The sequence below is a fragment of the Hippocampus guttulatus genome, chromosome 12 (assembly GCF_054856545.1).
Source record: "Hippocampus guttulatus isolate MCC_2025c chromosome 12, RoL_Hgut_1.0, whole genome shotgun sequence".
Taxonomy (NCBI): domain Eukaryota; kingdom Metazoa; phylum Chordata; class Actinopteri; order Syngnathiformes; family Syngnathidae; genus Hippocampus; species Hippocampus guttulatus.
This window is the reverse complement of record NC_141272.1, coordinates 13,523,050-13,550,050: the sequence shown is the minus strand read 5'-3', so window position 1 is coordinate 13,550,050 and position 27,001 is coordinate 13,523,050. Positions and strand designations below refer to the sequence as shown.

General features: G+C 43.1%; 1 protein-coding gene across 1 annotated transcript in view; it reads left to right on the top strand.

The window, feature by feature from the left end:
- lrfn1 (leucine rich repeat and fibronectin type III domain containing 1) overlaps positions 1–27,001 on the top strand; it is a 148,525-nt gene that overhangs the window by 98,695 nt on the left and 22,829 nt on the right. The window contains exon 3 of the mRNA XM_086126364.1: positions 17,628–17,757. The gene's annotated coding sequence lies outside the window, so the exon portion shown is untranslated. The remainder of the gene's footprint in view (positions 1–17,627; positions 17,758–27,001) is intronic.

The following is a 27,001-nucleotide window of genomic DNA, read 5'->3' as shown; positions in this document are numbered from 1 at the left end:
CGTCCTTTTGAGTGGCAGTTGGTCCACTTTGACATGGATGACCCATTTCATTTGATTTCCTCCATCTATCGAATACAAAAAGGCCTCATTGGTTGCTGGTTGCCGGTAGTTGTTTCGTTGGTTGCTTAGCCTTTAGTTGGTTGGTAGTTAATTGTTGGCTGGTCGGTCAATCAGTTTGTTGGTTGGGTGGTTCAATTAGTAGTTACTTTGTCGGTTGGTTGTTGGCTTGTTAGCTGGTTGGGTTGATGGTTGGGTTTTTCTTTAATTGGTTGATCGGGTTGTTGTTTAGTTTGTTGGTTGCTTGGTTGGAATGTTTGCTTTACTTCCTTGAGTGGTTGCCGATTTGCTTGTTTGTTGATTTCTTGGGTTGGTTGGTACTTAGTCTGGTTTGGTTGTGAGTTTGTTGGTTGGTTGGGCTGGTGTGTGGTTGGGAGGCTCATTAGTCCGTTTGACATCATCTTTTAAAAATACAATTAATGTCACTATTTATTGAGCCGCTTTAAGATGAAATCACACTTCTTTTACCGATCCTTATTTTCACTAAATGTCTATTCACCCCCGCCTCAAAGTTGGTACAGTGAAGTGCCGATGCTCCATTGAGCACACATTAAAGTTAACCTTGAACTTAAGTTGATTTACAAATGCCTTTGAGGCATGGCAGATCCCCTTCACATCATTTGACTTTGATAGCAATTTCATCAGAGCGGCACCCGAGAGTCATCCAGTAACAATATTTGTTTTCAACAGTTCTATGCCAGGAATCACACTCCTTGGCAGAGCTCTGTGCTGTTGTTTTAAAAATTCGATTTCTAGTGAATTTTCTCCCTTGGTGTGTTTCCTTTGGTCAGGTAACAAAGCAATAATGAAACACTGGTGCAGATCAAACCAACCGGTCCAAGACCTCCAAGAACTTAGTGTGGGTCTATTGTCATTCGAAATCAACGGGACTTCAATACAATGCAACTGACAAGTTAGGTTAGACCACGGCTGGCGATTCATTTTCCAAAGGGGCTTGTTGCTTGTTTGCTCGGACCACTTTTGTCATTTTTGCAAGTCTTTTTTGGGGGGGGAAGTTGCTGGAGGGCTTGGAAAAGTCACTAAATACAGTGTATTGAAAACATTGCTAAGTTGGCAACACTGCAGACAGAAGTCGTAGCTCTTGCTTGTTACCTTGTTTGTCCTAGCATCCACACTTGTGCACATAAAAACCATAACTTTCAACACAAAAGCGCCTCATATTACGTTTTATTTTGACTTCATGGTCACTGTGAGGGCCGGTCAGAGACGGTGGGTGGACAGGATGTGGCACCCGGGCCGGACTTTCCCCAGTACCACCTAAATCAGGGGTGGCCAACCCGCGGCTCTTTGGCTGGTTCAATGCGGCTCCCGGGCTCTCACACGACAAGCGTCGAAAACGCCTCGGCAGCGGCGATGCCATTCAAACAAGGCGCCAACTTCACAGAACGTACTCCGTCAGAACTATCATCAATCCTGTTACTTGATTGACATAGAGAGCAATCAATCAGATGACTGCATCACCGCTCATGCGCAAACAATGGCGCTAAACGCTAAGCTAGTCAGCCTATCATCAATCCCGTTACTTGATTGACATAGAGGGCAACCAATCAGATGACTGCATCACCGCTTATGTGCAAACAACGGCGCTAAGTGCTAAGCTAGTCAGCGAATTACCTCTGATTTTAAGGCAGGGGTGCCCAACACGTCGATCAGAATTGACCGGGAGTCAGCGAACTGGTCCCAAGTCGACCGCAAGGGGTTGGGGGAGTAAATGCGTGGGGAAAAAAGGTTTGTATCTTGAGCTTTCATTCATTTTCGGCCCGTTCCGACTGTTGCTCATCGTGTTGTGCTTGAACGTGCGCGATCGAGTCGTTCGTGAGAAGTTGGTCGCTTCAAAAGTCGATCTTTGGCCAAAAAAGTGTGTGTGTGCGTGTGTGCACGTGCGTACGCGAGGAAGGGTATGATGTGGCTCTTTGCAGTAACTCAGTAAAAAAAAATTGGCTCTTCGTCTCTGACTGGTTGGCCACCCCTGACCTAAATGGAATGATGACAAATAAACGAATGTCGCCGATGACTTATCAAATATGTTTTCAGTTACCTTGTGTGCTATCATGTTTAAATTACCAATAAGTGAAGTAAGTGTGTGTGTATCTTTCAATCTGTTGGCCTCAATCTCTGCCATGATTTTGTTGCCATCACTGATGATTGTCAAAATCTTTGCCAATTCGTAGTCTCGGCTGAGCTTTCTCTGCCCTCGTGCCCCTAGGAATTTTTGTGTAAGGGTTTGTGGGTACCAGCATGTTTAAAATACTGTATGTAAACAGTATTTATACTTTACATATTTGAGAGAAAGACTATAACAGTACATGTATTTACTTAAACATTCATCAGCATTGCCTTCTGAGAGAAGCGAGGAGACTGGTGCTGGTGGCGTAGAAGGGGGCCCTCATCTGACACTCTGTGGCAGTGTAGCCACCGTTAGCCTACAGCTAGCTCCTGGCCAGCTATCCCCACGCAGCCGATGTGATAATGATAAGATAATTAATCGGTATTGATGAGAAGGAGGCGAAGAGAGACGTGCTTGCTGCTTTCGGACAGGCCCACACCCACCCCCACTCTCTCTCGCTCTCTCCCTCTCATCCGCGCACGTAGAAACAACAGAAGAGACAATATGCCAGAGAGTCACCAGCGTGATGAGACTCAAGGTGTTGGGCGGGGCTCCGAAGATGCGCAGCCAATCAGCTCACTCGGTGCAGTCATTGGTCGATGTTTGAACCAATCATGCACCTTGAATGAGTGCCCGCTGCATATACAGTACAGGCATGTACAAAACCTCCGAGTCATTCAGCCTTTTTTTTCTGAATACAGTACTTTGGAAAAATCCGCGATGCACTGAAACCGCGATAAGTGAACCGCGAAGTAGCGCGGGATCACTGTATTCAGATATAAGGCATTTCTTCTGACCTTAACACACTTGACTCTGATTCAGCTGTGTGCTTTATTCCCACTGTTCTTCTCATTCCTTCCGGAAAGTCAATTGGAGCAAGCTGACCTTTCATTAGCCACAAATTGCAAACTGGAGTGTTTAAGCCTCAAGTGGTGCACCCGTTAACTTCAATTAATGAGGTGAGCGGCGAACAGGCGGGCGATACGTTTGTCGCACTCGCTGATGTTTCTTTTTTTTTTTTTTTTGTTCTTTTCCTTGTTGACATCTGCTGATGACATTCAAATGTGCCGCTCGGGAACCCAAACGTTGACGTATCGTCTGACAAGTCTTGTGTGTAGTCAAATAAATAAGAGGCAGGTGTTCGCTTTCATTTTTAAAAAATTATGTGATGCTATTTGTCTCAAATTCCATTGGGCATTTTGAGTGGACCGTCTCTTCATATCAAAAGAAACATTGATCTAAGAAAAACGGTCATAACCTTATTGCTGAATTTCTTGCTGTTGATTGAAAGATATTTATAAGAAAACCTTTATTAGTCTCGCAATGGAGAAATTCCCAATTCACAGCAGCAAAGTTATGAAAGGAAGAGTGACTATTTTAATCACGAGTTGAACATCCCCTGAAAAGCAACTAGTGGCATTCGGTGCGTCTCTGAATCTGCCGATGGAGTGAGTTGTTTTCATTTTGGTACAACGGATGTCAAATGAAACTGGAGATCAAAACCAAAACAAAGATCTGTAAAGGAAGCACATACACAGTAATCACCCCCTTCATTGCAGGGTTACAGTCCAGACCCCCATGATGTCGAAATACCCTATTTAAATACTCCCTAAACGTGTTCTTATAGCATTTATGACTATAAATGAAAGAAATCGCTTTCTGTGGGCTTAAAAAGCAGAATTGTAGAGGATGACATGGCTGTCAAAATTACCTTGTTAACTCTGGAATTCATGCGCTTAATTACGATTAAAAATTGGAATCGACTGACTTGTTGAAAACTTCCTGTTTTTGTTCTTTGAAATTTAAACCCTTGCAAAATAGTGTGCTGCCACCTGGTGGTTGACAGTGGAAGTGCACATAAAGAGATGAGAGTTCCACCAAAATAGTTAACTTGCAGAGTTACCAAACACAATACCAGATGTGAACTAGCCACTTTTGTCCAAAAATCAACATGGGCACACTCAATGGCAAGACCATGTGGTAGAATCTATTAGTCCGCTTTGTTGACATGAGAGACTGTGCTTTGTCTTGCTGTTTTGGTTAGCAACTGAGATTTAAATAAGATCAGCATTTTATTCTTTAATGTCCATGTGTGGAAAAAATAGCCCCTCAGTCCTTGTTCCTATCTGGAAAAGGAGGCGTCTATTTGAGTTGAATTATTTTAATTGGGTGACACCTATTTGGGGCACGGCTTCTATTCATGGCCGCAATTTGAGGAAATATGTTTTTTTTCCCCCCACATTGCTTTCTGTTTGTCATTCCTTGCAGAGGCATCTTAGATTTGCGGAAGCCAGCGAATGTGAACATCTCCAAGAGTCCCAGCATCCCACAAGAGGTGACTTGTTCCACTCCGCACGACTCCATATCCATTATAGATAGCAAGTGCAGTCGTGTCCGCAGTGTGCGTATGTTTACAGCTGTCAAATGCACTATGAGGAGTCACCAAGAACCCCGACAAAATAATACACAGGTCTTGATTTAGCTGCGCCGTGACCATATTTACCAAGGTAAATCAATAATACATGAGGTGATAAATGCATTTGTGTGCATGGGACAAAATGTTATGAATATCATATATGCAGGGTGCTGAAGGATGTTGCTTGAAATGATCCACAAACATATATTTATTTCAAAAGACATGGATATGCATACTCGGCCAGCCGTTTTGCTCATTGATAGCATATGAATTACATGACAGGAAAAGTATGCATGTGATTATAGCATTCATTTGACCTGAAACGGGAGAAAAGAAAACCAAATGAATGCCTACTGACCAAAGACAGCCGGGAGAGGTTCCAGCATGTCCGCGACCCTCATCAGGAAAAGCGGAATAGAAAATGGATGGATGGATAATATTGACAGATATACCCAACCAGCCGATTAATTGGATGGGCCCTAGCTATGTGTGGTCACCCAACAAATTAAATTCTTATCCCAAGGCTTCAATGTATGTCATGTATGGGCTTTCTAGTCATGTCAGTCAAATGTTCGGTTAAATTATGCACACATGTGACAAATATACTGTATGTTTTATGATATGACTGCAAAGTAACACATTTCCACTTATTTGATTGAACTAAAAATACATGGCAATAAGGCAAAATAAATACACCAATCTCAGGCGATTGTTCAGGCAACCTGCATGTGTTCCTCTTTGGACATGCCACGAATGGCCACGGGCAAACCCGTCAACAAATTACACGACATTCCCACGTTCGGGTTGAATGTTTCCATGACAGACCAGAAATGAAGTGTGTTTACTGTTTAACCTGCGTTCTAGTGTTGTTTATTGTGTGGTGGTAGTTGCAGCACCAGGATGAAAACATTTAGGGACCGCAAATAAAGAAAAATGGCTGACTGGCTGCTGTGATTCATCGTCGGTCACCAGCTCTTGTTTACACAAAACCTGTCACATTCATTTAGCAAATCATGTTTGTGCTTAGGGCTGCCTCAAATCTCTTGTTTTGTTTTTTGTCTTTTTCTGTCTTTATTGGGATAAAGGGGGCAGTAAAACCAAAAAAGATAAAAGCTGCAAGTTTACAAAATGTGTTGACGCAGTGTCTCTCAATGCCAGGGGCTTATCTTGCACAGGTAACCGCTTTTTATTTCCTTTTTTCAATCCAAGGTTGTCTACATTTGATTTATGAGCACAAATTCACGGCCATTGGCTCTCTTTGTACACATGCTCATTGAATGTGATCTCAGACATCATTTTCAGTATGTACATATATATATATAATTTATTTATTTAATTTTTTATGAAGCCATTTTGGCTGAGTTTGATGAATATACTGTATTGTCGGTTGATTTTCCCGTCTTTTTTAAACACGTTTTGAATTGTCACCTCCAAAAATTAGCTGGTTTCGCTTAAAATCTGACATTTCTTTTTTTCTTGGTGACAAAAAAAAAATCTCCCATTGAAAACCAATAAAAAATGCCATTTACTACCTGAAACTAAACTAATTCACTCCATTATGTCAAGATTTTCATTTGTAATTTCAAGTTCTGTCAAGAGATAAAAAAAGGTGAGATTAATTATGATCTGTAATTAATTGATCTCATTAATCAATAGTTTAATCTCATCTAAAAATTGCGGAGAAAAGCCCTATTTTCGTTTGATAATGACAGTTGTTTCCCCACCCTCAACAACTCGAACACAGGAAGCCAACACATAAAAAGGGATATTAGAAAAAGGCAACCCACCTACAGAAACAATAAAGTTAGAGATTTAAATTTAGATTAACGCGATTAAAAAACATAACACGCTTAATATGACTGTAATTAATTATTCGCAATTAATGCGATAATTAGACACATCTGGTAATTTCTCGATTTGTCCACCATATAGTGCTAACCCCCCCCCCCCGCCTCATTTAAAGCTTGCAGCAACAACACGAGCCTTAGAGGAATGATAATCTCTGTAATGGGTTAACAGAGAATTTCCATTATGCTAATGCAATTCAAAATCCTAAAGTAAAAGGAGAGGATTTATACAAGTTGTCACATTCATTTCACAAATTATGCTTTTGCTCTGTGCTTGCTAAAATGTTTTTTGGCAGGGTACAGCGCAGTAAAAAATTATAAAGCTGTTTTCTCTCCTCCAAAAGGTGTTGTCGCAGTGTCTCATAGTCATTGATGTCGTATCTACCAGGGGCTTATGCCACACAAGCACCTTTTTTTGTGTGTGTGTTCTGCCTGCTTAATTTATTGTGCAAATTTCCAGCCTTCCGTAATCCTCTTTAATGGCCTATGTGTAGCAAAATATGGTAATACTCATCAGACTAAACGTTTGTCTGGATGCCAGAATTCAGCATAATGTCCCCACCCCACATTCTCTGGAAGCATTTTGTTGCCACAAGTAACTTGACTTTGTTGTTTTTGTAATGCGCCATAAAGTCAGGGTAAGGCGAGTGAGTTAACTAACAACAGTATTGTACGGTTATGCTACAAGGTAATCATGCTCCTCATCTCTAAATGTAGACGGTGCTTGGTGGCAGGCTGCGGAATTTGGGCTTATGCAGCAGCCGGTGAGCTGTGGAATCACTCGGTGTTCACGACGCTCATTTGCAGTCTCCCGTTAAAGCTCAATGGGGTAGTGGGAGGACATTGTAAAATCTTTGAGAGCAACAGACTTGTCTTTTACAAATACAAGAAAAAAAGCAAAGATAGTTTGGAAACAGCTAAGGTCTCGACAGTGGATGTCTTTAGTTGTCTGACACATGTCTGATCTTGAGCATTTCAGTACTTGCTGTCTGACAAGCACCCGAATGGCAACATTTACAATTGCTGCTTCATCCATGATAATTTCCCAAGATGTCCATTTCTGTACCTTTCTGTTTACTCTTCCTGTATGTCTTTTGCAACCTTCTAATGACTCTCTGAAGCATCTGAGAATCATTAAAACATATCCAGACTGAAGGGCTGCGTGCAGACCAGCAAAACAAAATGGCTGCAATCTGCCTTAAAATCAGACGTAATTTGCTGACTAGCTTAGCGCAGTTGTTTGCGCATGAGCGGTGACGTAAAGGTCGAAATTCAGTTGTCATCTGACTTGTTGCCCTGTATGTCACAGTCAAGTAACGGGATCGATAATAGGCTGGCATCGTAAATTCTGCTGTACTTAGCGCCGTTGTTTGAATGGCAGCGCCACTGCCGAGGCATTTTCAACGCTTGTTATGTAAAAGCCCGGGAGCCGCATTCAACCAGTCGAAGAGCCGCATGCGGCTCACGACCCGCGCGCTGGCCACCCCTGATTTATGGTATTGTTAGGCTGTCTTCCACCCGCTCACGTGTACTGTGCGCAGCTTATCATTCTACTGTTCTGCTGCCAGATAACCGCATTTCCGATTTCAATGAATTGCGCCATGCGGCACTGCCAAATCCTGTCGACAATGTATTCATACGTCTCAGAGACAACCTGTGGAGCGATTACGCTTGTAATTAGCAAAGCTATATTGCAAATCTACTCAATAATGAGGTGAACGCAAAGTCTAATCCTCCTGTGTGATTCATTCATTTCCCTGTAATGAAATGAGGCAGTGTTTCATCAGCCGCACAGTCTGAAAGTCATCAATCTTCTGCCTATTTGCCCGATTAAAACCATCCTGCCCATTTTTTTTCTGTTTGTGTGTTTCTTCCTTTTTTTTTCTCTCTGCGCTTTAATCCATTTCACCCACTTTCCATCAGCAGACGGAGTTTGCATAGTCGCCATGGAGATGGATTGTTCTGTCTTAGTTTGTAAGCTAGTGCTTAACTTTGAGACAATAAGGAAGCAGAAGTCTATTAGTGTTGTGGAGGTAGTTGAAGCTCTCACTGAGCTCCAATGTTAACGAGGCTTTTTTTTTTTTTGGTCATGAGAAAGTTGCAAATGAGGACCTTGTGAATACACTACAAAAAGGAAGCTACTTGCAAAGCCAAAAATGAATACAAAAGATAACAATGAACCTATACATGAAAGCCGTAAACTGGGGGGAATTTTGTTTTTACATTAACCCTTTCAAGCACCAACAATGATAATCTGATAACATGATTGGCTGTCCACTATAGTAACCGCTGTCCCTGAACGGGTTAAAGTCACAGTGCTCAGCAGAAGTCGGTTTATCATTTACATTTGCTTACTTCAGTTGTATATTTTCCTGAGTTATCGCTTGCCATTCGCTTCTGATTAAAACCACATGAGGATGCTTGATGTTTGCAGTGCTTTGACCTGCTCAGATTTTGACAAGACTTGGTTGATACATCGAATCGTTCAGGACCAACATCCAGACAGATCTTTGTTGAAGTAGCACAGCTAAGCATGGGAGGTCGACCAGTCTTGCAGACGGGTAACGAAGGGGGTACGCTGTGCAAAATATGCTTGTTTAAATCCATTCAATTAAACCATTTTCACAACACAAAATTTTATGTCATTCTGTGTTGGGCAGTGTACTGGATGGAACAACTCAAAGCTCCCAACCGGTCATAGGACCATCGCATTTTAGCTGTGACTGTGAAGTAGTTCGGATTACAGGTTCCCCATACGGTGAGCCCTTTTCCCGCCAGTCCGTCTGGACATGCATCCAAACACCTATGTTTGTTTCATTACGTTTAGGGCAGAGATTAAGGAAGCAATGAAGGGAAACTTGATGAAATGTCTTGTTTTTCTAGCAACAGTTTTTAGCTTTAGCTTTCCATCACAGTGAATGAATTACTCATGCAAAAAAAAAAAAAACTCCCAAACAAACCTGATCAGAGGTTGCAGTGGCAAATTTTAAAAAAGTTGGGATTGTGTACTGTCCTGGCAGAATGGTGAAGTAGCGATTACAGCATCTGTCAAAAAGGCAGGAGGGCATCTCATTTGGAAGACATCTCCTTTGTGGACACTCTTCAGGTGCTCCGTTTTCCAACCGTATTCCCAAATCCACGCACGTTGGTCCATCCGTGCGAATGTGAGTGTGAGTAGTTTTTTGTCCAAATGCTCCCCTGTGATTGACTGGCAACAGTCCAGGGTGGCACCTGAGAGTGCACCCTGTTGCTCGCAAAGACAGCGGTGATTCCAGTTCCCCGCAAGCCAGAGAAGGAGAAATATGAAAATGGATAGATGTTAATGCAATTTTCACGCTGCAAGGTAACATTACTTTATATTGGTGACTTTGAATTGAAAAACTAATAAGCAATACTGGCCCTCTGGAAAAAGCAGAAAAAGATTGAAAATAACATTTTATTTTGAATAACTTCTGACCAAAAAGTCAGTCAGTCTCAACTGGGTTGTCAAAATAAATAAAATTCTCCGTATTTGGAACACCGTTGAGCTTACCAGCAACGTTTCATAGCTAATTAATCTTTACAGCTCTCCTCTCTAGATATAGAAACAACAAATGTGCTGTTTGTAGCTGTTAGGAGTAAAACTGCTTCTACAAAACATCCTTTTCTATCGGATAGGAAGGCTGAACTTGAAGATGGTACGTTTGATGACGAGCCATTCCGCAACCCTGTCAGAGTCCTTGAGAAAAACACAGAAGTCTCATTTCCAACCGATATTTCATCGACATCAGTTAACTTGAGGATATGGACCATTTCCAAAACCAAGAAGAGTCCCGTTGCCTCCATTCAACTTTGGCAGATCACCACGACCTGGATGACTCAAATGCCGTCTTGACACCCCGTTCCTAAACGATCTTGCAGAATCCTGCAGTATCATCCCGACCAACGGATGACGATTTCCTTCACTTATCAAGCAGTTAACAGTTAAATACATCTATTACCGGAAAGATTGAATGAAATCCCATTGAAAGGTTTCCTCTTTCAAAGCCCAGAGGACCCTGAACACGTTTTAAATCTCCCAGTACTATCAAGCTTACTTGCTCGTGAACCGTTCCGTAAGGTCCAGGCCTGCCATTGATGACCCTGCCCCGCAGTCATACAGGATTCATGAGTATCGATCGGCCCGAGATGCACACAAAAACCATTAATCTTTTCTGCACCTCCGGCGCCAAAGGTCATGAGAATGAAGGCAGCGTGATTTCACTGGAACCATCTCGTCTCATTTAAAGTACAGAACTTAGGTCTGCCGGTGTCCGCTATGATTGCGCATTCGAGTGTGATCCTATTTTAAATGCGATAAAAGCTTTCTCCAAAACTATCAAGATCCCATTTAACTACACCAAGATTTACTTTGAGTGATACATCTTCGATATTGGCCACCGTTTCTGTGTTTGCGCTGCAAGGTGCTCTGCAATCAGGCTTTGGTCGTTTCGACAGAGCTCCAATCCACGGATATCTTGCCATGCGTTTTTTGCGTGCGATTCAGTATGCAAACCAAGTCATGAATGATCGTGTTAACAAGGAGCGTAAATCAGTGAGGAATGGGCCCGTTTCCATTTTCTTTTGTGGCAACTGCTAGGATAGAGTCTGGCCTCCCTGTAGACGAGGACTCCTCTGCTGTTTCCTGAGCAAGCGGTTTCTGTTGTTGCGCTGTCGAGTCATCTCGCCTGTGAAATGACCTTGCGTGAGCATTTTACCTCTCATCTCTGACTCTATCGCTGTCCAGCGAGTGAGAGGAGGGGGAGGATGTTCTCGCTGGCCAGTAAAACCCACATTTAAATCATCAATTCTGCTGATTTGCAAATTCAAGCTGCTTAGAAATAAAAGCAAAACGACACCTAAAGTTAGCAGGAACAGTTTCCTGCCCCGACTCCACTGTGGCTTAACATTTTCTTCGTCTGCTCGGGGTTGAGGCTGAAAGATTGCTGCTACAAGTGTCAATATCTGGGGAATGAAGCGCAAAGAAAGGTGACTTCCTCCAATACGCATGCTTTCAGTCAAATCCATAAATGATTGACTCTCCAAAACTCTTTTTGGTCCCTTGGGATTTGAAGGACATCTGAGTAACCTTTTGGAGTCTGCTTCAGTGACAGCCCACAGACAGAGGTAAAGAAGAATGACTGAGGAATGAACGACTGGGCAGCTGGACAAACGGACGGATAAGAATTCATTTTGCAAGCTAAGAATCACTTTCAATATGTATGCCACTTATGTTCCAAAATTCGGAGACCAGGAGGTTTAAGAAATACAATCATCGAGTATAGGATTGATTTTTTTTTTTTTTTCATTTTGGAGCAAGACCAGGACACGGATAGCTATCTCACTGGCTCATCTGCTGCCTTTCTTGGTTATGTTGGTGCTCCACTCCAAATTTCATGACCATCCATCAGCTCATCCGGATTGCGTTTCTTCAGCCGGTCCGAGGCTTGCCCTGGGGCTTCCCCCCCCCCCCCCCCCCCTACACGGGTGCACATGCCCGCAACACCTCACCAGTGAGGCATCTTGAAATCATCTGAAACCGACAGCACCTCTACTGGCCCCTCTTGATGTCGAGGAATCTCTGCCAAATCACCTAGCTTCTCAACCTTTTCCTTAAGAGTGTGAACAGACAGTGGAGGCTTATTTCAAATGCTCGATCTTGTTCTTACCATCACTACCCAAAGTTTATGATGATGGGATTGGAGATCAACTGATAAATATCTTCACTGTGACCGCGCCGATCCGTTAGACCTTAGCAACCCTGAGGCTGGTGTTCATCCCGCCACCGTCACAAGCCACAGAAATTTTCCAAGTAAGGATCATTGGAGGTGCCCATTCTCATTGTTCATGACCCAGGGTTAATTCACTTGACCAGCTAATAGTCCAGGTTTAACAGTGGTCAGTGTTCGAAAAATCGATTGTCAAAGGTAAACAAAACCTTTAAAGATTAGGATCAGTGGAAGGTCGAACAATCATTGAGAGGCAACAACTCAACTCAACTCAAACTATTACAAACTACTAATAAGTAGGGTGAATTCAGTACCTAGTACCATTGGCTTGTATGTTGTGTTCTGCCTGTGCATCTCTGTGCATCTTAGAGGAAAGACAATCCAAAACAATGTCTCCACTCAAACGATTTTGTGAAATTCTCTTGAAAAAAAACATTTAAAAAAGGGGGGTTGGACAAGAAATCAATCTAATTGTGCATCCGGAGAGCTGTACCACCCTTATTGTCCAAGTGCCTCAACACATTGAGTTTCTGCCACATGACTAATTGGCTGAGTAGACATTTTCTTGACTGAAACAGGTCCTACCATATGGAGGGCAGCTCATTAGGTTACTGTGATCTTTTTCATCAAAAATATCCAATCCGTGTCTTTAATGTGAGCGGCACTTGTGCACATACTAAGTGCAATACTTGCATCAGGCAGTTTTAACACTTCTCTAACAGGAAGACAGTGCTAGCAAATGACTCAGCCTTGTGTCAAAAGTTGTGTGGCGCGGAGCCTATTTTATACCATTTTCGCATTACATCCTTGCCTGTAGGAAAAATAAGCGCAAGTGAAGGGGTGAATTAGAGGAGAGAAAGGAAGTAGCCTCTCACACTTTACACGGCGGCTTGTCCGGAGCTGTCAAACTTATCACACCGAGCCGGGTGACAATTTCAGACTTGGAAATGGAGATAGAAAGGAATTTCTTGCTCATCCATTGTGGATGAATGAAGATCTCATGCTAAGAAAAGAAAATAAATTAAAATGTGCGATTGTGCAAGCTCTTTGCAGCTTTCCGTGGCCCAGGTGGCTTTGGGAGGAATCTGCAATCAACCAAACATGGACTGTATAGAAGTAGAGGCACCATGTCACACTGTGAAATGAGTGTGACATTTAGGGTGCCTACACTTTCACCTCCTCCCCCGCACCCCCCAATTGATTTCCTGACATGCTCGTCACAGGTTCAGACCTGAGGTGAAGTGACGAGGATGGCAGTGACTTAATAAAATAAAGAAATCAAACGAGAAAGCAAGTCCATGTGTCGGAATTTCTTCACTTGGCTGGATGAAGAGTGGAATGTAACATACCCCAGCATTCTTCTTTCGGAATATAAATTGATATACAGTAAAGCTAGCTGGAGGATTTCTGTATTTGCATGATGGCTCTGTCTGAGGCAAATCTTTTTCAGATTGTCTGCTGAGCGGTGACATGGTGTCGTGTGAGATAGTTTGGTGACCTTGGCAGGTTCCTCCTCATTCCTGGTTTTTAGCCGGGGAGAAGTAAATTACACACCACGTGTTCTTCTAGCTTCATCTGGCCTTTGGTAGCGCTGTTCTTTTGTTTTGCTCGGATCCTCTCCAAAGCCTTTTCAAAATACGATGCATTTTTCATCACATCCTTTCTTACCGCCCCCTCCATTTTCGCTTTGTTCTCCTTTAGCTACGATGATGCAGTGAAATATTAATGACAGGACGCACATTCATAGTCTTAGTCTCCCCAAAGCATTTTTTTTCTTTTCTGTCGTCTCTCCCACTGGTTTCGCTTCCTTCCCGTTGTTTCGTAATCAGATCAACATTCATATCGCGGCCAAAGCTGCCAAGTGGAAGAAGGAGCAAGCTCAGTCAATGAGATTCTGAATGTTTGACTGCTTCCCTTGTGTCTTTAGGAATGTTGCTCGTCTCGCCCACAAATACTGTCTAGGACTAGTTCATAAATGCGAAAGCGATCACACTTGGAGAGAGCTTTTTTTTTTTTCGTCAAATGATGTAGTCAATTCAGCTTTATTTTCAAGCGCAACAGAGGTTGACCTCAGTGATGTACAGATTGAAATAAAAATAAAATATAAATTTAATATAATCCATCTGTCAACTATATCCTGTCTGACTATTGAAGAGATTTAACCCTGGAGAACCCAAGAACCGTTTTCTTCTTTGGAAAATGATGAATTTTACATTAAATGCCTGCTATATGTTCACTGAACAATGTTTTTTCAAATATTTAATGCTTTAATCCTAATTTAGGATTAGGGCCAAATTTGCCCCTTTGGGATTTAAGGGTAGCATTTGAGTAGCAGAATTTATAAGGGTCAAATTTGACCCCGTGGGTTCTCCAATATTCCCCTGCCGAAAATCACCAAACACCTGTCATTGTTGGCCATTTCTTGTCACCATGTCAAAATTGGCGTCCCCGGTCGAAATTTGGTCGCACTCGTGTGAATTTCCAAGCAGATGTTTGTTTAGGTACGAGCCTTGGAAATGACCAAAATGCCTGAAAAACGGCATCTTCGAACCAAAATGTCCAACTAGCAATGCATTTCACGCAATTGGTTCTTGATTGATTGAAGTATGTTTTGTTATGATAAACATTGAACCCACTGGTGGCAGATGGAAATATTTCCCAAGTTGCTGTTGGCTGCGACTAAGTCGGATTTTGCATTCAGGACCGCCAAAATACATAAATTTTGCAAGGATATACAGTACATTTGCGCAATGTTTGGTGTGTTTCTCAGTCTGCTTTTCATGGCAAATCTTAAAACTTTCCCGCCACACTCACATTTTGTGATCAAAAGCAAAAAACCCAAAAACAACCCCCCAAAAAAAACCTTATGAGCTTCACAATTTTTCAGCGCTCATCCTGTATCATGTTTCTGTTCCAAAATTTGGTGGGAATTGTTTAAATTCCTTTGGGGGAGTTTGCTCAGGCCAACCTCTGGAAATGTGCTGAATCCCAGATAAATAAGGGCACCTTCAAAAGAAAATGCCGGACGACCTGTGTGTTTTACAGAATGGGTTCAGCATTGATTTTTCTGCCTCCTGTCATGAAGAAAATGTGTGCCAGATTTCATGTGACTCGGTCACACGGGCGGCTGCTCTACCGAGGTGTTTTCCCCTCAAATTCGACCTCTAATGGACATGGGCTGTGTTCAAAATCCTTCCCTGTGTTCAAAATCCTTCCCTATCTCAAGATATGTCACATGTATTGTTGTCATGATTCGGTTTAGGGACCAACAGGTGGCACTGTAGGGCTCCCCCGGCAGCTGCACACCTGTTGGTCATTTGGTAATTAATTGTATAAAAGGACTCCTGCCCGAACACTCGGGGTTGGGTCATTGTGTTGCTTCTTGCTACTGTCATGTGTTTTGCTGTTTGCTCTTAGTTTCTGTCATGTTTAGTTCATTATGTTTTAGCTTTAGTCAGGGTTTTTTTGTTTGATACTTTGGACTTTGTGTGTTTGGGATTTAGTTTTCTTTGTTTTAATACAATTCTTCAAATACACCCTGCTCCTCCCTCCTGCCTGCTTTTTGGGGTCCACCACCACCTCGCATACGTGGCAGACACCTTGCAACGTGACAGAATGACCCGACCACCTGGACCCCGCAGGTACTACGGATTGGTCCCTGTTCCACCATGTGCCTGCCAGAGCGCGTCTGCGGCCGACACCCCTTTCCCCTTTCAGGCAGCGCTGGTGATGCGGCTGTCCTGTTTTCGTCTCGTCAAGCCGCGTCTACGGTGGGCCGAGCCCCGTCCGCGTCTACGTTGAGCCGAGGCTCGTCACGTGTCTGTTGGAGTTGAGTCACATTCACGTCGACGACGAGCCGTGCCACGTCCACGCCCACGTCAGGCCGAGCCCCTGTTCACGTCCGGCTGTTCCATGTCCCCCGTTACGTCGAGCTCCGTCCACGTCAGGCCACGCCCAGCCAAAAGGATTGCCGTCGCTTTTGCTCCTGTTCCCTGGCGAGGTGAAGGTCACCGTCGCTTATAGTTCCTGTATTTCGGCGAGGCGAAGGTTGCCATCGCGTTTGTTCCCGTTTTGCGACGAGGCAAGGATTGCCGTCGCTTTTAGTTCCTGTTCCCCGGCGAGGCAAGCTTTTGGACAACATTGGGACGTCTGGGATCCGTCCCTTGAGGGAGGGGTACTGTCATGATTCGGTTTAGGGACCAACAGGTGGCACTGTTGGGCTACCCCGGCAGCTGTACACCTGTTGGTCATTTGGTAATTAATTGTATAAAAGGACTCCTGCCCGAACACTCGGTCGCGTCATTGTGTTGCTTCTTGCTACTGTCATGTGTTTTACTGTTTGCTCTTAGTTTCTGTCATGTTTAGTTCATTGTTATGTTTTAGCTTTAGTCATGGTTTTTTTGTTTGATACTTTGGACTTTGTGTGTTTGGGCTTTAGTTTTCTTTGTTTTAATACAATTCTTCAAATACACCCTGCTCCTCTCTCCTGCCTGCTTTTTGGGGTCCACCTCGCATACGTGGCAGTTTACCATTTTGTAGTGAGAGTAAATCTCCTATTTGGTGCCATAAATGTGTACCCCATTGAAGAGTAATTGTGAGTGTCACACAGCAACCGGTCCAGCGTGTCATCTGGGATAGGCTCCAGGTCACCTTCGACGCAAAACGGGATTAGCGGGATAGAAGATGAATGGTCTTCTTTCTGCCCTTATAGAGTAGGGTGTACTCGAGATGACCAGCACAGCGTATATAAAGATTTGCTCTCATAAATATCAAACAGGTTTTACATTTATAATAGTCGGCTGACTGTTTCTCACTCCAGACACCAAAAGATAAAGGATAATATTTCAGAGACGTCTGAGCAGTTCAGTATCTTCCTCAAGGAGACTTTGACAAGGTCGCAGGGACCTGGGATTGAATCCCCAACTTCTGGGTTGGGAGATGACCACTCTACCACTGAATCATGCCATGCTCGATTATTGCCCAGTTTTGACTGATTTTTAAAATGTGAGTGATCTTACTGCTACAATATCAGAGGATGTGGTGTTTGCAAGATCATCAACACGGCACACCGCACACAGAACGATATCTCCACTGACGATCTTGAGCGTGAAAGTTCGCTCGCTTCCTAATTTCATGGTACAATCTCAAGTGTCCATTGCTGGACTGAACACTGTGCTGACCACATGAGGATTTGTCATCGTAAACACTGAACAGGTTCAACGTTTACGATAACCAGCCCCTGACTCTTTCCCATATTGATGCTGAAGGAAAAATCTTTTTAAAAACTCGAGGGCGATCGCTTCAGTTAATTTTATAGAGACCATCCGACAATTGACCCTGTAATCGGAAGGGGTGAAATAAATACTCCAGTTCAACCTGATTATTGTGATGCATTTACCTTACTCAACTCAAAGCATTTTTCATCTCCTCAGGTGGCTCTTCCCTGTTCCAAACAGCCACCGACCGCGACGACAAGTGCCTTCTAGTGGTGAGTGGACATCACATCCAGCTGATCGGGATACTGATGTGATTCTCGCAATGGACACCAGCGCTTGACTTGTGGTGAGTTAATTGCGATGACTCATACCAGCTGCCCTTTCGTGAAAAGTGTTGCGTTAGCAGTTGGCGCATCAGCACTTTCAACCTGCAGCATATGCACATCCGAGATGGCCATTTATTACAGGGAAGACCATGAAAGCGCAGGTGGAGAGTAGAATTAGGTCAGAATTACGTTTTAGTTTTTTATTTAAAGCCTGCTTGGTCATCCAAGCCTTAATAGGCATTTTCAGTTGAGACCTGGTTAGAACTAGAACGCAGAACAATTCATTTCCACTCTCCTGGGAATCTTTCTGCTAGATGTTGCAGAGTTTCTCTGGGAATCTTTGTTGAATTTACTAAAAACTGGAAACACATGATTGTCCAGAATGTCTTGGTAAGATGAACAAAATAAGGTTTAGGAGTACAGACTACACACAATCGGGAGCGAAAGGAATGCGTGCATGTACGCATGGTTGGATTAAATGCAAAGGTACTAAGTTTAGCATTTTATAGAAAAATACAAAACATTTCTTAATCTGGATTTTACAGGCAGCACAGTGGGGCATTTGTTTTGCACAGCTGCCTCACAGTCAAGATTCAAGGTTCAAATCCTTCCCGCATGCATGTTTGGTTAAATGACGACTCTAAATTGTTCATAGAGTCACATGATGTCATGGTTCCCTCTTGGTCTAGGCAGTGAGGGTTCAATTCCAAGTCAGCGAGAGTGTGAAAAGTCGCCCTCTGATTGAGTGGCAACCATTCCACGGTGTAGTTCCACTTCTGCCACAAAGTCAGCCGCGATCGGCTCCACTTTCCTGTGAAGGATTAGCCGGATAGGGAATTGATGAATGAATGAAAACATTGGGGAGTTTCTCATGCAAGTTCGTTTTCCTCCCCAACCTGGGTTAAAAGTGAATCACTCCAGCGTGAGAGCACAATGGCCTTCTCGATAGAGTAAATTAATTGTGACTTTGCAGGTACAGTTGTAGTTTTTCTAGTTTGTACCCGTGCTTGTGTGGCGATAAGAAGGTTTCGGACCTGTCGTTTTTCTAAAATCGTGCTTTAATCTTAGACACCACCGTTGGGGAATTTTTCATCTCGACAGATTAATTAGTACTCTACCTTGCAATCCACTCAAGTACTAAAAAGGTTGGCCCGATTTCTGAAGTGAAGGCCTTAATTATCCTTTGGGGGGGGGGGGGTAAACCTTAATTATGCCATTCAAAAGGCTAAAAAATGCTGCAGACACATCAGTTACACTGCACTCATGATAAAAATGTAACTTTCTTTGAGGGGTTAGAAAAGGAGGCATTTATTTGGGAATTATTCTGAAAGGGCATTAAAAATGCTTTCCAATTTGTGGAAATTGGGTGATATTGGTTGAAAATAAGATGTCAATTTAAATATCAGGAATTAAGTAGATGGAGAAGAGAAGTGTTAAATCCAGGTTCAGATAGTAAAAACTCAGCCACGGATTCGCTATAGCCACAGGTGCCATCACACGTGCTTCTATTTACCGGACTGCGCTGTGTCTCGCGATTACATGCCACAGGCGCACCTGAAAATTTGGTGACAAAGTGGACTAGACTTAAGACCAGGTAAAACCAGGTCACATATGTATGCACAATGGATGGTGCACAGCAGTGGAAGGGCCGACTTCACAGCAGCCAATTTAATATAATCCGCAAGTGGAGAGCTTCTTGTGGTTAATAATCAACACCCTTTCTGTAAGCCCATCTCCTGCACACATTCCGGCTACTCCTTTACGCTTCTGCTATGTGGACTGTGCGCCTCTTGTGCGTTGAAAGGGAATTAGTGGAGCCGTTTCAACTGGCCAGGAATCAAGTTGTCTGTGTTCACTCCCACAATGGCGCAAACGGCCCTTTGTAGTTGCGACTGTTTACGATAATGCCAAAAGAGTGAAAAGTCCAACCCATGCGCACAGTTTGAACTGCACTTGTAAGAACTATTATAATGAAAAACATTGAATGAGAGGTGTGAGATTTTATCAAGTCTTACATTTAACTTCCTTGAACCTACAGATGACCTACTAATATGAAATATGTGATCCATGTGGGTTAAGGATGGTTGCTGGTGGAGTCTCTGAGGTCGAGATGGTCCATAAAGCGCAGCCATACCTAACGCTCGGGCCTTACATCTTTTAGCATGCGAGTGTTCATTAAACGCTGGCGCACGAGAGGATGGAGTTAATGATCTGTGCTGTGTCTTCAGAGAGCAGTCAGGCGTGAATAATTGTGCCCATCTGAAGTGCAGTGGGTACCTGTAATCCCCCTAACATCTGTCTTCTGGTGGGTTGTTTTTTTTCCCCCTCATCATTCGAGTGACACACAACGACTACATCCATGAGAAGATCACTTTTGTTGAGAGTAAAAATAGTAACCTCCCTGTGGGAGATGGCTTGTCGGCCTACCTCTCACCCGCTGCGACCATAACCTCTGTGCTGGCTGCAGCCAAGTGGAAATTACTCAGTGGTAGGAACAAAGAACTCAGATGGCCCCCGCTTGCACTGTATTGGTTCAAAAGAAATGGCTTGACCAGGTTAATTAGCCCGCTAGTGAGTTGGATATTATGGCTGTTCCTGTTCATGGTTTTTTTTCCAGCAAGTGGCTTCACTCGTCCTGCATAACCAAAAAGAAAAGGATTCTGTTTTTGTTTTGTTTTTTCTCAATTTTTGCCATTCATACAAGAGAATATGTCATGGCTTCCTGCCAGTAGATCAGCGTTGTGTTCAATGAAACGGCCCCTGATTTTACATCGAGTCCATCAATGTATGAGTAAAAGAGATGAGGTCACCATTTTTTGTTTTTTGGGGGGTTTTACACTTTTCGGTGATGTTTTTGTTTGGTGCTGTAAGATTTTTCTCATCTAAAATTGCTGTCTTGGCTCAATAATGATTTGAGCGACTGCCCTGGCCACTTGCCAACGGTGCTCCGCCATGGAGCACAACCACTCGGCCGTTTCAATCGAACCGCGAATGTCTGGAAGACTCCCAACAGTCGGCGAGCGGACTACTTTTCAATGGCAGTTTAATAGGTGGAAATGAATTTTGCTTAATTTACCTTTGAGGCTGACACCCTTAAACAGTTGCAGTAGCGACAAACCAAACCTCTGTTATATATGTGTATATATATACTGTATATGTATGTATATATTTTTTTTGTACTTTACACTTATTACCTAGCTTTGATAATCATGACCTCAATTCGCCCATTTCAAACTCCAACTGATTATTATTATCAAGCTGCTTCTAAGTTCAAAAACGCAATATTAGCCAGAAATTCGTGTTTCGACTCATATAGAACATAGATTACAAACAACATTTTTCCCTTTGCCGTTGCTTTAACTCCTGAAAAGGCATTTATCGCTCTGGTGTGTTTTGTGTTGTGATAGCAAGTCCATGCCCTTAGTTTTTATTTATTTATTTTAAGATTCTTTGAAGAGTACCGATAATTGAATCCAGCTTGTCATTTCTAAAGAGGCACGAGGCGCAACAACCCAACTCCCCGCTCTAGTTCACGGCTGCGCGCACAAAAACATTGCAGCCCGCAACCAGGAAAGGGCGCTTTCAGTAGATAGTGAAACCAAGTTTCCGGGATGGCGGCACATGGTAAGTAAGGAAGGGAAAGAGGTTAAGTTATTAGACTTCTGCAGTCAACATTCCGGCAGTGTCACTCTTGCTTGTTAGCCTGCCTTCTTCCTTCCTTGTGTTCTGTGGACCGCCTGTCTCTCGTCAAGGTACCGTAATATCCAGACTAAGGAGCGCATCCGATTATAAGACACACCCGCTACATTTTTCAAGGAAAAAACATTTTGTACACACACAAGCCGCACCTGTCTATAAGCCGCAGGTGCCCATATTGTAACATGAGATATTTGCAAAGAAAGAGGGTTCAAGGTTTAATAACATACCATAACTTTTCTTTGCCTGTAACGCGGCAGAGCATGGCGACAGTAAAAGAGCACTCACTCGGCTGGTTTTAAAAAAATAAAAATAAAAGGCACTGTTCCCTGCCGTAACACCGTCCACGCTTTCGTGTCAGCTTTCAAGATAATGTATTTTGGGTGGTTTTCATTTGGCATATGTAACCAGGTGAACAATACTATGAGTGTTGTAGTGAACGCTGCCTGGTTTAATAAATGGAACACTGTCACTTTAAAAAGAGCATTGGATAATCTCGTGGGAAATCTCATGAGACTTGGACCAGGAAGTGAAGTGAGATGAACGCTGAGCTGTGCTTATTCAGACCTGATGTACAGTCAAACCTCGATTTTCCGAACATCTCTGTTATTGACCAAATTGGATTTCGACAAGAAAATTCGAGATTTCTACGCCTCGGATTACGCGCGAAAACCGGTTTTCTACCAAACTGATCAAACCCGAATACGCCACTCGACTCCTCTCGGCTTCTTTACAGGAGGAAGTGATGCTTCCTTGTGTCACGTTCATTGTGAGCAGACGTATTTGTTGTGATTTATGCAAATCTGACTTTTTTTTGTTATTTCTGCGTAGTGTATTAGCCCCTAATCATGGGCTAATAAAATAGTTTTAGATTTCGAACAAATCGCTTCTCGAACAGCCTTCTGGAATGGATTATGGTTGAAGACAGAGGTATGACAGTATCTGCAATCGGCACTGTAACCCGTCTGATACTAAGAGTAAAATATCGTCGTTTGGGAGTTCGAACTGTGTCGCACAATGGGTCGCGTGAACAGCCTTGAAGCAAGGGAGATTAGTAGTTTTCCACGTGTTTCGGTCACATATGCCAGGAAGTGCACACCAGTTACTACTGTTGTCTATTTTTGTATACTTTTCTATTTGTTAGTCCCATTTGACATATCTCAGTCTTCTATTTTATTAATACTGTACATTTTCTATGTTCAGTCGGGAATAAAGCCTTCATAAAAATGATTTTGTGTTCAGTCAAGTCTGTCAGAGACCCAGGCAAGCAGCTTTCGGTTTGCAGTCCAGCTCAAAACACAGGGGAAGTGCGCCCTCTCATGGCCGGTTGTTTTCACTGTGACACATGATAGCGTCTCACTGCTACCTTTTCTGCTCGAGCGCTCCCTGGCAGCCGTTGGAAAAATCTTGAAAGAGGCCGCGTCATTAAATAAGCCGCAGGGTTGAAAAAAGTAGCGGCTCCTAGTCCGGAAATGACGGTAATTTTTGTCGCCAGCTGCCTGTGTGTCCTGGCATCGAATGTGAGCGCTTACGCTCTTTGTTTAATAGCACTCCTTGCCATGCTCAGAAAATGTAGCATCTCTGGAGCCGTTTGAGAAATGAGCTTTTCATTTCACTTTTTGTGTTGTCGTCTTGCATTTCATGTATACGGTATACGTTTGAAATGGTAAAGTTCAGTAGAAGCCCCGAAGCTGAACAAGCTTTAGTTTAAGGTGTAAAATTTGGCTTTTAGGTGTTAATTTGGTGTTATTGTTTATGACTACACGTAGGGTTATGTGTGGTTAGGGTTTCAAATGAGTCAATTTGTGACAGTGAAGAATGTCAAAACTGAGTCACTTCAACACATTCATCTTGACACTCTATTGATTCTTTTGTACATCAAACTGTTTTTGGGGGCGGCGGAGGGTGTTAAGGCAGCGAGCGAGCCTTGTTTCAACGCCCCCCTTGGGCAATCTGGGGGTTTTTTCGACATCAAATGGTTCCGTCATTGCACACACAAACACGTACGAGCTCACTTCATGCCCACACTCGTTCATTATCGCTGACTTTAAGAATCCATTTACATTATTTTCCAAAAATAGCATAATCAGGTCTTTCCCCACCCCCCCTCCCCTTCTTGACTGAATACAAGCAAGCCTCCCAGAGCAGAGAAAAAGAAATCAGTGAGAGTCTCCCATGTGGGTGTCTCGCCTCGCGTTCAGTCAATAACAAGTACAGTTGCTTTCACTTAACGGGCAATTGTAGAAGAGCTGCTCTTCAAAACAATATGAGCTTCCTGGAAGACGTCAAAAGAAAAAAAGACTGACGGATTCTCTGCATGTGATCTCAATGTTTTTGCATTCATCCCAATGCTCTTTGGTGGCCTTCTTCAGCACCAAACTCATCAGAGCAATTTCCTATGTCCAGCGAGATCAGAAAATGGCCTCCCAAACTGCCCCCACTTGATTGATTCATTTGGTATTTGGGGTTCGAGGTTTTCATATTTCGGTTTCAAGACAGGATTAGGTTTCAAAGTTGGACCTTAATCCTGGATGGGATCTTGTGTGGTTTCAAACAAGCAGAAGGGTTTTCATATTTGGCTTTCGAGAAAGCTTTATGGTTTCAAAATAGGGCATCAAGCATGGTCAAATGTTCATCAATCAAATGATCTTAAGGTTTCAAATAAATGTTAGGGTATCAAATTAGGGCGTCAACCCAAAAATCAGTGTTTTAAATTTGAGTTAAGGTTTCAAATTTGATTTTCCAGACAGAGTTAGGGTTTGTAAGCAGGGACTCAAATTTGGGTAAGGGTTACAAACTAGAATTTCGAGCCTGAGTTTGGGTTTTAATGTTGTGTTTTGAGCCAGGTTTAGGGTTTTCAATCAGGGTTGCAAGCCTGGGTAAGGGTTTCAAATTCGGGTTTTAGGCCTCAATTAGGATTCAAAGAAAGTGTTTTGGTTTCCTACTTGTTTGAATTTTGGGTTTTCGTTTCAGATGTGCGTTTGAAGCCTGGATTAGGATTAAATATCAGATTTCAGTTTTGTTTGATGATTTCAAATTAGGGTTTAAAGGTAAGGCTTTAAAACTGGTTTAGGGTTTCAGATTAGGGTCTGCCTTCTGAAACCATCTTCCTCATTCATTTTTTTCTCGGGAGTCAGATAGATTTGCTTGGCATGCTGAATTAAAATCCAATCGCCGATGGAGTGTGGTTTGTATTTCAAGGTCTATCTCTCAATTTCTCCTCCAAGGAATAAACTTCTCCGACCTGCGCCGAGCTAACACCTCGCATTGGCTCTCATCCCAAATTGTCAGGATCCTTTATCTTGCTGCTCCGTTGCACATCTGAAAGAGACTTGGCAACGGTATTCTCATCCACTCGGGCCCCGGATGACACTAGCGCCCAATCTGTTGCTGTAATTCACTTTGGCTCACCGGGACACGGCAAGGAGGGGGCGTGAAGCGGGGATGGACTAATGCACTCCTGGCAGCGCCATGAGCTGCCGTGTATGAAGCATTAACGGACAGCGTTGCTCTTAAAGCGGCGTAATGGCGCCGGGCCGGACGTGGCGCAGCGTGCTAGCGCGACGGCAGAAAATAGAAAAATAGCCGCCACCACACACCCCGGCCCCTCCCGCTCCCTTTCACCTCATTTAATTTGAATGTTTTATGACTGGATTTGATCAGCGGGAATACCTAAAACTAATCAAGCTTATCTATTATTCATAGACTTTGTTATGGTGTCCACTAATTGGCCGGCGAGGCCTTCATTTCCTTGTTTTGTAATGAGCGGACGGATCGCACACCTGTGCAACCCGAAATAAATAAAAGAATAGCATCAAATTGCCGGGCCGGGCTGGCTTCTCAATTTACAATTTGTCACTTAAGGAGGGAGGCTTTTATTCCAATGGAAAACTGCTTCAATTGGTTATTTTACTGCAGCCGTTTGTGTGGAAGAAGCGTCCAGATTGGCCGCTAATTGAGAACCCTATTTGAACAAATTGGAGATAAAAAATTCGTGCAGCACGTTGCACGAGTTGGGAGCACGTCTACCTTACAGTTATGCGGCTCTGGGTTTGAATCTCAGCTCAAAATCTCCTGTGTGGAGTTTAGTCAGACTGGAAATTGTTCATAGGTGTGAATGTGAGTGTCAATGCTTGTTTGGGGTTTATTTTTTATTTTTTTGCCCTGCAATTGATTCGTGACCAGTCTAGGGTGTATTCCACTTCTTGCTCAAAGTCAGCCAGCACTGGCTTCACCACACCTTTGACCCCAACGAGGATAAGTAGTGTTGAGGATGGATGGAAACAAATTTCGCTGCTCCTTCTAGGGTGCCCCCTTTGGCCACCGGGAGAACGTATAATGCATCCTGTGAACACGACAGAAGAAGAATTGTACTTTTACTACATTTGAATAAGGTGTGTTGGAGGAGGCTGTATAGAGGCTCGCAAGGCTTGAGCACCCCTGGTTTAGGTGGCAGGGTAATTCTTTTGCAGTTATATGATGTCACTAATTTGTAAATTTAAAAAAAAGGGACACGTTTTTGGATTTCAAAAAACAGAGCCATCAAAACATGTTGTCTTCAGAAGGAGCAACAAAATGGCACTCCAAGGGAATTGGATATGACATGCCAATGTTTTGTCGAGAATTTGTTCTAATTGGGTGGCATTTTTGGACCCCATTTTGGATTTAATTGGCAATTCATCAAAAGCGCTAATTAACTCGAGACAGACATGCAAAAGAAATCTCTGATAATGTCGTTTCCTTCAAATGGCTTGTGATCCAATTCTTTTGTAGGCTCGCCAGCAGCGCAATGATAACTTCCCAATGAACTCGCTCTGCTTCATCCTCAACCAAATAAATGGGCTGATGTGTGCGAACGCAACATTCGCCATGGTGACTCTGATCCCTTACTCTGGTGTTTTATTGTATAAAGTAGCTGTCCCCAACCTTTTTTGCCCCACGGACCAGTTTAATGTCAGACCATATTTTCAGGGACCTTTAAGGTGTGGCGGATAAATACAACAAAATAATATATGACCTGCATGAAAACGGTGGCATTTTCAAAATATCATAATAAACACGAATCATGACACGAGGAACGTCCTCCCTGGCCGCAGCACTCTCTGGTCGCTATGGTAACGTTTGAATGTGTTTCAAAATAAGATACACCGTGCATGAAAAATTACGATTCACCATCGTCGCATATTATGCAGAGTGGGCTTGGTGTGTGGGAATCTCCCATTGAGATAAATCCGTATTTTAAGTCGGACTCCTGATACTGTCTATTGAATGTAGCCTTCTTTTTCTTGAAACTGCTTTTCTGTCTCCTGCCTGGGCCTTTTCCCCTTTCCATAAAAACTTTCCAAAGACGTTTGTTTTTTTTTTTACTAATTTTGCTAGCTCCCGGGTTTCATTTTCACGGTAACCTATCACGTGACCGAAAAGCGCACCTTGACCTGCGTCAAATGAAGAAAAATTAACGGATTCTCTGTTACATCCGTATGGAACAAAGAATCTGGTAATTTTTCTAAATAAAACATCATTCAGAAGTAATGCAAGTTATTTATTCTTTCTGGGTGGCCCGGTACT